This window comes from Manacus candei, unplaced genomic scaffold (genome assembly GCF_025592945.1).
Source record: "Manacus candei isolate 608988 ecotype Guabito, Panama unplaced genomic scaffold, ASM2559294v1 h1tg000050l, whole genome shotgun sequence".
Taxonomy (NCBI): domain Eukaryota; kingdom Metazoa; phylum Chordata; class Aves; order Passeriformes; family Pipridae; genus Manacus; species Manacus candei.
In genome coordinates, this window is record NW_026138098.1 from 6,863,583 (window position 1) to 6,875,384 (window position 11,802).

The 11,802-nt window shown below is 47.7% G+C and overlaps 1 long non-coding RNA gene across 1 annotated transcript; it reads right to left on the bottom strand.

The window, feature by feature from the left end:
- Window positions 1-9,805: 9,805 nt before the first annotated feature.
- Window positions 9,806-11,749, bottom strand: LOC127477215 (uncharacterized). Its single transcript, XR_007906890.1, has 2 exons — window positions 11,624-11,749; window positions 9,806-10,887 (listed from the first exon to the last, which is right to left on the bottom strand). It is a non-coding gene; the product is annotated as an uncharacterized LOC127477215 (long non-coding RNA).
- Window positions 11,750-11,802: the final 53 nt, after the last annotated feature.

The following is an 11,802-nucleotide window of genomic DNA, read 5'->3' on the forward strand; positions in this document are numbered from 1 at the left end:
CCCAAACAATGCCCCAAATGAGGAGGGATCTGTTGGCATTACATCCTAATTGCCAGCAGCCAGCTCCATTTTCTGTGTGATTGCACACGCACGCTGGGATGCACATCTATCCATGTTCCTGTCAGGGTACACGGCAGTTTGGATATTGTTACCATGGCCTAAATGCTCCACACAAGGACAGGCATAAATCTCCATAGCCAGTCCCTGAGAGCCAGGGCAAGGGCAAAGCACTGCAGCAGCATGGGAAAGGTGCAGGGACAAGGTCAGCCCCTGAGCTGACAGCAGGATCTCAGGTCATCCCAGCCCTCACCAGCCACCATCAGCACATCTACAGTCACACAACAACCCCTCCCCATTGACAGCCTGGCCCTCCAGAACTCACCCCCAGCACTTCAGGTATTTGCCCAGTTCTGCACATCCTGGTGTGGCCCAGACCTCCTCCACTGTCCCACCCATACTTGTCATCCCTGGGCACTCTCAAGCTGATGAACTGGCAGGTATTTTGTTCTACCATCTCCACATCTCAGCACACTCCTCCTGGCACTTACCAAAGAGCCACAGGCTCTCCTGGAGAGGAACACAGGCAGGAGCTACACCACCTCCCCAGGAGCTGCTAAGCCATTTGCAGGCAGGCGCCTTCACAAAGAGGCATCAAACTCACCCAGTTCCTCTGAAACAAGAAGCTTTCAGCAGCCCAGGTGGGAGATTGCAGCTTTTTCAACCCCACCAGTCCATCTCTCCAGCAGAAACAGTAATTCCCTTCGGATTTCTCAGGCAGAAGCAGCACTCCCAGGTTTCTAGAGAAACCCCTCTCATTGCTGTGACTGTTTCTGCAAGGTGTCCCTAAAAGCACCTTCTTCCCCAGGTCAGCACCTGTTCTCACATGCATTACATGGCTTCTAACTTCAAAGTTTCCCTTCTCTGACTTTCAAGAAGCTCAATTTCCTATAAAAAAATTTCTGCCATAAAGAGACTTTGGTGCAGTGGCTTAGTAATCTCAACTCTCCCCACTGCCTCCCACATCTTCAGAATCCCTGGAGAGAACAACTTTCCTTTGATTAGAGGGAAAACACCTTCTCTTCCAGTTTATATCAGAGTACCTGAAACCCAGTGCTGAATTTGGGATGGAGACCCAGTACTTGTGCATTCCAGCCCCAAGCACAGGCACAGGGGAGCAGAGAGTCCTGGGCTCCCAAGCCTGGGAAAGGCAGTGAAAAACAGCCAGTGAAAAACAGCCAGTGAAAAACAGTCAGTGAAATCAGCTCAGTTCAAGGCCCTGGAAAACACCTTCCCATTGAGTGCTGGAAAGCTGTACCCTGAGCCATGTTGATGAGTGATGTTTGTCAATCGAGTTTAATTTGGAATTGCTCTTTGCTTTCTCTCCATCTCTACAAACTGTCAATTAGGGATTCTCTGCTCCCCTGTGCCCATGGTTGGGGCTGGAGCCCTCCAGAGGGATTTGGGGTTTTCTTGGGATGCTTCAAGAATTTATATTTATAACATGCCTCAGATAACAAGAGGAGATTTGTAAAATGAGGAGTGTGATGCCTGGTTTGGGTGTGCTGAGTGCAGAGAAGCTGTGAAGTGTTTGCACAACCTTTAACAGTGTTGTACAGCCTGAGGCAGCCCCAGCAGCAGGACTTGACACATGCACAGCTCATACCATCCCACTGATGGTGCATCACAACACCAAACCAACACTCCCCACGCCCTTCACCCTCGCAGCCCCTCCACACCAGAACCCTGGATGTTTGCTTGCCCTGCTCACCACCAAGGAGAAGGTTCCAGTAGCTCAGACTCCAAGAGAGTTCTGACAAAAATATTGACCTGGGGATAAAGAGGAAAGGTTAAAACTTGGAAACACTGTGCAAAAATCAGTAAAGTTTAAAATTATTAACCATGTGTGTGCTGCAACACTGCAATAAGTTGAAGGTACAGCTAAGATGTACATCCCCTCTGGAGTGTAACCCCATGTGGATGCCAGCAAAGCAAACTAGCTAAGAGAAATGAACTGGAACTCAGTGACTCCAATCACAGCCCAGCTCTCTGACTGTATCTGCCCAGGTAACCAGCCAGGGCTTGTAATACAACTAAACAACAACATCAATAGGATTTTTTTATGGGTATGCCTTAGCTGGTAGCTTTTATGACATTCAAATGTAAGTGAATCAACAGAAAAGGCTTCACATTGCAATTATGACTTAAAAGAGTTTAACAGTAGAGACAACTTGCATAATAAAACTTGTGATCTTTAAGAGTATATTCCATTTCCATCAGCAATCCTCAGGCGGGAAGTGGCTGCAAACACTTCATAAGCTTGTGCAAGGAATACAGGGCAGTGGAAATAACTGAACCAAATTCTCAGCACATGTGTGCTGTTTTCTGCAGTGCTGTTTGCCCTGGCTCCCGTCCCAGTGCCAGCCTGTGTTTAACAGCTCGTGCTGTTCCCTGAGGACATAGCTCCTGTCAGCACTGCAGGACAGAGCTAATGGATCCTCCTTCAGCTGAGCAGCTCAGGCAGGAACATTTCACCACTAATAGAAGTGGTCACCACATAACAACACTACAGTGACAGTTCTCCAACCTCGCTGAGATTACCTGGGATATTCCATGTTCTGGCAGATGAACATTTTAGGGCTCCTGCTGTGCAGCTCAGGACCTGTGATGAGCTGTGGGTCTCTCCAGCCAGGATAGCCCCTGTTCCTGCTCATGCTCCTGCCTTTGGCTGTGCCTGAGCACAACACACAGCATGACTCCCAGGAGCACTCCCAGGGTTGTTCCACAGCAGTTGGAGCCCAGGACACGTCTAAGGCTTGTGAGTCTATTTCCTCCCACGTTTTACAGCTCAAATTGTAACTATAATCAACAACATTCCTGTTCTCTTTTTGATAGAAACTTGTTTCACATTCTGGAAGACCTGCAATATGTGTGTGAAGCTTGTAGCAAACTTCTGGATGACTGCACATGTATTTTGGATAATAGGGACTTAGGAGGGCTCCAGGAGGATACACAGCTGTGCCCCAACCTCCCTGGCATCACTGGGGAGCATTGATGGCTTCAGCTGCTGTGGCACCAGCTCATGCCCAGGGACAGCAGCTCTCTGTGGGACACAAGGCTGGAGCACAAAGCACCCTCAGTGCCACAGCTCTCGGTGTCACAGAGCTGTCCCACACAGCCTGTCCCACACAGCCTTCCTGTCCCACACAGCCTGTCTGTCCCAACATACTTCCCTGTCCAGAGGGAACGGCTCTGTCTCCACTGACCATCCTGGAGTGCCCCAGTGGGGCAATAAAAATATCTGAAATACACATGGCAGCTGCCCCTGGTTTGGAATTCACTCACTTCACACACCATTATTGCTACAAGGGGCACAGAGCACACAGGTTGGGGATAGAAGAGTTCTACAATCCTTAAGATTTCACTCTGTGGAGCCTGTAGTAACATATTCTGCTACCAACATCCACCAACAGCTCAAGGATTCTTTTTGAGCCTTCCAACCCAATTTAGCTTCACCATATGTTAGTGCTACTTGCTTCAACACTGAATTTTCTCCATTATTTCACTACAGCTAAAACACTCTTTTTTTATTTCAAATATACTTCTAAAGCTTACTGAAAAAAAAAAAAAAAAAAAAAAACCAAACAAACAAACAAAAAAAAAAACCCAAACAACATTTTAAGCGGATGATGGGTCTGGACGCCAACCAAATTTACCAGCACCCTGTTGGACAAAGGGTAGGCAGCACACTCACCTTGCTGTGAAAAAGTTTCAATATTTCATTTATGGAATCATCAATCCCAGAATGGTTTGGGTTGGAAGGGACCTTAAAGCTCAGCTCAGTCCACACCCTTTCATGGGTAGGGACACTTTTCACTATCCCAAGTTTCTCCAAGCCCCATCCAACCTGGTCTTGGACATTTCCAGGGATGGGGCAGCCACAGTTTCTCTAGGCAACTTGTGCCAGGGCCTCACCACCCTCACAGGGAAGGATTTTTTCCCAATATCCCATCTAACCCTGCCCTCCTTCAGCTTAAGGCCATTCCCTCTTGTCCTATCCAGTTTTGCTGAACACTTTTACAAAGCCAAAGCCTGGTGAGCAGAGCACCCCAAGGGTGTATTATGGCACTGCTGCTGGGATGTGCATTTCCTGCAGCAGCCAACAAGGAGTGTGAAAGGGCTTGTTAATCCCATTTATTTTTAAGCCCAGATTTTGGCCCATATGGTCCTTTGGTCCTTTGACCCTCCTGAAATTACATTCTGCAATCAGCATGGTAATAAAATAGTCTTCACTCAAGCCTCTGCTATCTCAAATTAGAAAAGCTGCATCAAGAAAAAGTTCCATTCCCTGCGTTTCTGTGGATCCCACACACAGGTCTGAGGGCTTCTCCTTGCAGTTGATCCAAACTGAGGGGAGACTCCTCGGTGTCTGCAGCTTCCTCTGAGGGGCAGCAGAGGGGCAGCTCCAATCTCTGCTCCCTGTGACCAGTTACAGGACCCAGGGAATGGCTGGAGCAGTGCCAAGAGAGGGTTAGAGGGGATTTCAGGAAAAGGTTCTTCCCCCGGAGGGTTCTGGGGCACTGAACAGGCTCCCCAGGGCAGTGGTCACGGCCCCAAGGCTGCCAGAGCTCAAGGAGTGTTTGGACAACGCTCTCAGGGACAGGGTGGGATTGTTGGACTGTCCTGTGCAGGGCCAGGATTGGACTGATGGTTCTTGTGGGTCCCTTCCAGCTCAGGATATTCCATGATTCTATGAAATAAATAGATGTTTTCCTAACTGGAGTGTTCACATTAGAATTCAAACATTTCCTTTACAAAGAGCAGTGTTTCTTTCTCTTTTCATCCCACCTTAAGCATCCACATTGGTTTCATGCAGGAGGACACAGTTTGGGAACAAGTCCTGGATGTCCACCCTGTTCCTCATGGGTGAGGACTGAGGGAGAGTCCAGGGAGTGCAGTCCCTGCAGGCACACCTTGCCCAGGCAGTGACTCACAGCTCTGCTGGGACAGGTTTATAACTTTTCTTCTCCAAAGGAAAAACGCACAGGTTGCAATTAAAATCTGGGTGAGGCTGGACAAACCCAGAAATGTTTGGAATTATTCCGAACTTTTAATTGAAGTTGGAGAGCAGAGCAGCTGCAGTGGGGTGGGAATGAGACTTTGACATTTAGGGAAGTGTCAGTGAACAGAAATCTTGCTGTCACAGATATGAGTCACCCTCTGCTGTGCCTGACAGCCGTTCTCTCCAACTTGAGATCAAGATAATTTCATTTTAATCCAAGAGAAGCAGAAGGATGAGCAATTCCATTCATTTATAATACAAGTTCCCTTTAAAGGTAACTGGAAAATGAATCCTTTGGCAAGATATTCATAGTTCATTGCTGCAGGGGTGTTAGAACAGCATGAAGGTCCTTCTCTGGATGGACAGCATGGCACAGAGAAGTCACATCCACTGTCCCCAAAACAAAGTCTGCTTAGGGAAGACACACTCTGTGTTGGGGGAAGCTGGGAGAAACTGGGAGAAACCAAAATCAGATAGCACAGCATGTGAGAAGGCAGAGATTTATGTTATTACAGTAACAAGATAGAAAACATTTGGCTCCCCTTTTAATGTGAAGGATTACAATGGCACACTTGGTTCCTTCCAACAGCAATTCCCATTGGGAAAGAAGTAGGTGGAACCTCTGTGATGCCATGAACCAGCCCTGCAGCAAACTGGCACGGACTGGGCTCAGCAGGACAGAGCAGCAAACCACTTGTGAAAAAGGCAATAATAACCTTTAACTGAGATGAATCTGATTGGAAACAAGACAGAATTCCCAGCTTTCAGGCAAATAAACCACAAGCCCCCACAGTGTTCAGTAACATGGAAAACTGTGCATGGGAAGGGCATGGAGGGGAGGTGTTTTAAGGATGGTGTTTTAAGCCATCAGGTTTTTCCAATCCAAATGATTCTGTGATTCTATCTCAGTGCTAAAAATTAAGGGTGGCTCTGACTGAAGTGATTACCACCTCATTACATTCCAGTAGAGCACATCCAGAACCAGACTTCATGTTCTTTATGCCTTAAAATTATTTGTATGAGCCAAATTGATCAGAAGAAAGAGCAAAAACAGCTGCAAAACCCACAAAGAATTGGCATAAGAAGACTTTGCTGAATGTTCCTGAGTCGTAACCCACCTCCAAGGAGAATCCAAAGCAACTGTTACCCATCACCACCAACCACAGTATTTCTGTAGAGTCATACTGTGGGTAGGAGCCAGGAAAGAGGATTCACAGAAAGGACATCATTTTTGAAGGAAGAAGCTGAAAATCAGGCCTCTGTGAAGGGTCCCAACAACCTGTATTGGAGTGATGGGGGAAACAGGCAGAGTTTTGACACTGCTGACAGTGGCACGTGGAGAAACCGGGTTGTTCACTTTCGGACGAGGGTTTGGCTGCCAAGGCACAACCAGAGGCTGTGGGATGAAGGCAAACAGCAGAAGGATTCCATGCAGGAGGAGGAACCTGCTAGAAAGGGAGACTAGGATGTGCTGGGGGTGGTGTAGGGCTACAGCAAACACAGAATGAAATGAAATAAAGATGCCAACGACCAGCCTTGAGTCCATGCGGACTGAAATTACAAAACAAAACAAGAAGGGTAGAGCATTAGTCAAAACTCCTGCCAGCCAAGCTGGCAAAGCTGCCTGCAATATGCTAAAGGTGCCTGAGAGGAGGAAAGGGAAAGTCACTCGTTATTTTCCCAGTCTCCACAAATTGGGCCAAACCAGGAGTAATGTGCAAACCTCACCTCAGCCACTACCAACTACTGCTCTGTGGAACAGCGACTTACTGCACCAAACGAGATGTGATCCCTGGCTTGGGCTGAGTGACAGGCAAAACCATTCCCAAATCCGCAGTTCTCGTGGCTCCTTAGCCAGGCTTATGAAAGGACCATTCCCAATATCCTCTGCAAGCAGCAACATTTCTGACACAACTGATTTCTACAGAAGTGCTTCCCGAGTGCGGAGAAGTTGCCTGGAGTGTTGAGAGTGCTCAAGATCTTTCCTTATAAAGCCAGAGAGCAATTACTGGATCACAGCATGGAGAACACAATAGAACAGACACTTTCTTCAGTCAGGAGGTGATTCAGCTATCAAAGAGTTTCTTTTGTTTCTATTTTGGGAGGAAAAAAAGCGTCACTGCTTTCAGATGTCTAAAACTGACATTCCCGGGGTATGTTCACCAGGGCTGTCAAAGTGCTCTGTGATTCCTCCCTTCTCACACTCTGACCTCTCTGACAACTGTGTGGAACACCTGGAAATGCCACCAGGAAAGCAGGACAACAAATGTGACCAACAGGGCACACTGTGCCTCTGCAGCCAGAAATAGAGAGCAGAGCACGTGCCCTCATCCCTCCCGTCTCCTCATACAGGAGCTATCCAGAACACACACATGCAATGCTCCAGGAAAAAGGTCCTTCCTGGAAGAGCTCCCTTTTCCAGAGTCATGGATCAGCTAGGGCCAGGCTGGCAGAGGGGGCTGCACATCACAGGGAGCTCTGCACAGGACAGGCTGGTGGCAGGCAGGAAGGTGATGGCGCTGCCAGAGGACTGGCACCTCAGAAGACCAGAGAGCCAAGGGAAAAGCTCCACCACCAGGTTTAAGACATTTTTGGACATGAAAAAGGGACTTTACTGAGGGGCTTGGATGCAAGGAGTCCTTGGTATGTAAAAAGAGAGTTTAAAGGACAATATTGCAGAGAGAGAGCGGGGTCTGTGCTCTCGGTGCTGGGACGGGTGTATGAGCAGGTACCACACACTGGGGTGGGGGCAACACAAAGTCCAGGGGATGTTTATACACCATAAGGGAAAGAATATGCTTATACACGATAGGGATACACACTGTAAAAAATACAGATAAAATGGCTGAATACAGGGCTAATAAGGCAGCCCACTGACTGCCAAACCACAGGTTTTCTCAGAAGTTTGGAAGACTGACAAAAATTCCATGGGAAAAAAACTTTGTTGCGCTTCTCACCTAAGAATAATCAGGTGTTTTGATGTCAATTAGCATGTGATATGCGTGTGATTGTTATCTGTTAATGAAACCTGGCTCTATGAGCCCACCAGCCATACTCTCCTTTAGCATAAGTGCTATTTCCACAGCTTGCCTCGTGTTTTTTGCAGTTACCCTTCCAGCACGCTCTGTTTGCAGAGCAATAGCAGTGAGAGACCACTGGCCGAGCTCGGGGCTCTGTGAATCCTGAACAGAGAACGGAAAATACGCTGAGGAACAACTGCTGCGAGGTTGGCAGCACCTCCCCCAGCACACGAGGGGGGCACGGAGCAGCTGCCCGCGGGGGGATCCTATTTCCAGAGCACATTTGGAAACTTCGCTCTCAGGAGCTTTTCTCGCAAAGTGTGGCAAGAGCAGAACGTCACTTTCCTTTAGTGCAATTCCTGAGTACACGGCACTGACCCATTGAACTGGGAACAGTCACTCCGTGCCTCAGTTCTGGGAATCCTACGAAAGCATCAGACCCACCCCCGTCCCACCCCTTGCACAACACCCTCTGCCTGGGCCCCCCGCGCACCCAGAGCTGAGCAGGGAAAGCTTTCCCAGCACTCCAATGGAAGCTTTCCCAGCACTCTTATCCCAGAACCCACCCCTGTGCCGATCCCATAGCGTGGGCAGCAGGGAAGGGGGGATTCTGCCCTTCTGCCCCACTCAGGTGAGACCCCACCTACAGAGCTGCCTCCAGCTCTGGGGCCCAGCCCAGGAAGGACATGGAGCCGCTGGAGCGAGTCCAGAGGAGGCACCAAGATGATCAGAGGGATGGAGCAGCTCTGCTGTGAGGAAAGGCTGAGAGAATTGGGATTGATCAGCCTGGAGAAGAGAAGCTTTGGGGTGACCTAATTGTGGCCTCCCAGTGCCTGAAGGAGCCGACAGGAAACACAGAGAAAGACTATTTACAAGGGCCTGGAGTGACAGGACAAGGGGGAATGGCTTCCCACTGCCAGAGGGCAGGGTTAGATGGGATATTGGGAAGAACCTTAGACAAAATCACAGACCACTATCCCAGGTTGATCCAAGCCCCATCCAACCTGGCCTTGGATACTTCCAGGGATGGGGCAGCCACAGCTTCTCTGGGCAACCTGTGCCAGGGCCTCCCCACCCTCACAGGGAAGGATTTCTTCCCAATATCCCATCTAAACAAACTAGTTTCTTCACTTTAATTAACCTCTTATTTGAATATAATCCATGACAGCCGGTGCATTCTGCATATGAATCTTTTTTTTAAAGTGCTCCACAAGAACATAACAACACTTTAAAAAAGATGCTGCTCATAATTGCATAAATTAGAAAATGCACAAATGCACATACCCATTTCAAGAGACTAACTTAATTATCAGCTATTTTAACTTCAGGTTTCAAATAAGCAGAATATCCTCAAAACAATTTACCTTTGTTGGCATTTTGATTCTCACTGAGATTGTACATACTCATTAATTTACATGAGCGTATGGCATATAAAGGTATCCGGTTCACTCCAAAAGCACATGTTAGTGCTCAAAAAAAGGGGGAAAAAAATCCTCCCCACCCACAGAAACACTAAGGTAAGAATTAAGACTGAGTGTATATCACAGACTCCAACCATTTCCCTGGGAGGGACCTGCAGGGCTCACCTGGCCCTTTCCTTAGTTTAACCTGGATTCTGTGTTTGCAGCTCCCATGGATCGACTTCAGCTGTACCCGTGAGGCATAAGCTCTCCTCTGCCCTCCCAGTCACTCCCTGGAAGGCTGAAAACACCCAAAACAGACACAAGAGAGGACAACAGTTATATTTATTTTTAGAACTCCACCATTACACACATAGCTCACCATCACGGCAACACGACACACGCAAAAATGCTGGTAAGAATATTGAGCTTCCACTGGGTTTTTATTTACTTTTAAAATGATGTTTCTCATTAAAGAATTCCTAGAAGTTCCAGTCATAAACCTGATTCATGACTAGGAGCTGTCATCAAAACTGAAGCAGACACAGGCCAACAGTGTGACATCAAACCTCCCCTCTTGTAAGAGAACACAGACAGCGTTGAGCTCAAGATGAAATAAGATTTCAAGGCCCAAGGCCAAGGCTGCAGCTCAGCTACACCTCATAGCATGCATAAACCTCATTATTTTTAATGATTCTGTCATTAACACAAAGTAATAAAATCTTCAAAAATAAAAACTTCAAGTCTGAGTTCCCTTAAAAATAAAATAAATACAGTTTGGATTTCCAGTAATGAAATACTCTCCATTTTTGGGTACCCACAGAATTATGTTGCACGTATAACATGACTTTTCTATATGGATATGGATGGATAATCAGTATGGCTGAATCTGCAAGTCAATCAGATAATAAACAGCAAAACTTTCAACAGGAAAGTAGTTTTCCAAGCACAAAACTTGCTCCCTAAGTTCTCTATGAAGAGCAGAGACCAGATAACAAATGAACCACAGTTAATACCCCTTGCCTTAAAAGATGACTCTCCTATAGCTACAGAGGAGACATCCAAGAGACAAGGCCGAAAATAATTTCATTTAAATTCTTAAATACACAACACACTGCATAAAGAATAAACACAAATCAAGTAATGAATTCCTAAATGGGCACAGACGTCACACCAAGAAATTAAATACAGAAAACTTGAGTCAAATGTATTTCTGGATCTAAGGTGTTGGGGAGAGACTACCAGCCCAGAGTAGAGACATCTATGAGAGAACTATCCTGAACTTGGGCAGTGTTAGACCGCAGTCCTTCTGCAGAGAGATCCCAAGGAACCTACAGGTGGAATTCTGTTCAGTGAGAGACAAAGATCCCTGCAGACAGTTCGATTTATCACGAACATGACTCTCGCTCTGTAAGAAAGCAGATATTCTTTACTCATCTATGTTCAAGATCACAATTAATGGTGTTTGTTCATCAACCCCTTTCCTTGTATTTCCTATGACCAACACTATTTTGGAAACTACCTTGGATTTAAGCCATAACAACGCAGCCCTGTTACCTTTCCAAGTGCTTGGCCCTTCCCTAGGATTTGGGGCTTTAGAGTTCATTAAGTTGTAACACTTTCTGAGGGGACTTTGAGGTCAAAAATACATCAACATAGGGGTTTGGGAAAAAAAAAAAATTCATTTTGATTTCTTTCTGCTCTTTGGGATTTAGGGACAAAAATCGCCTCTGCACAGCTTCCAGTATGTGTGCTTTGAAAACAGCAGTCGGTGGAAGAGGTTGAAATAAAGGGAGCACCGGGAATATTCAGTTTATGAGACAGGAGTGTGTCTCTGGAGCTCTCCAGAATCCGGGAAGGGGCAGTACCTGCCGCTGGTTTAAACACCTGGGTGATGGGTCGCAGGTTGGATTCGATGATCTTGGAGGTCTTTTCCAAGCCCACTGGTTTTGTGGTTCTGTGTTAAATGTGTCCCAGGGCACGGCCGCCCCCGTGAGCCCCCGCTGCCCGCCCTTCCTTCGCCACGGGTCCGGCGCTCGCCGAGAGCGCAAACCAGACAGAAGCACCTTCTCTTTTTTTTTAGGAGCCATCCCCATTAACCCCTCCCGGAGGGAGCAGAAGTAAATCGGGAAGCACAGCGTTACCCCCCAGCCGGGGCGATCCCGCCCCGTCCCTTCACGTAAAGGCGCGTTCGGAGCGGCGCGCGTGGAGTCCCCGCTGCCGCCCGGGGAGCGACTCCGCGGCCGCAGCGCCACCTGCTCCTGGTCCTGGTCCCCCTCCTCCTGCTCCGGCCGCCCTCCATCGTGCCCCGATCCCTCCGGGA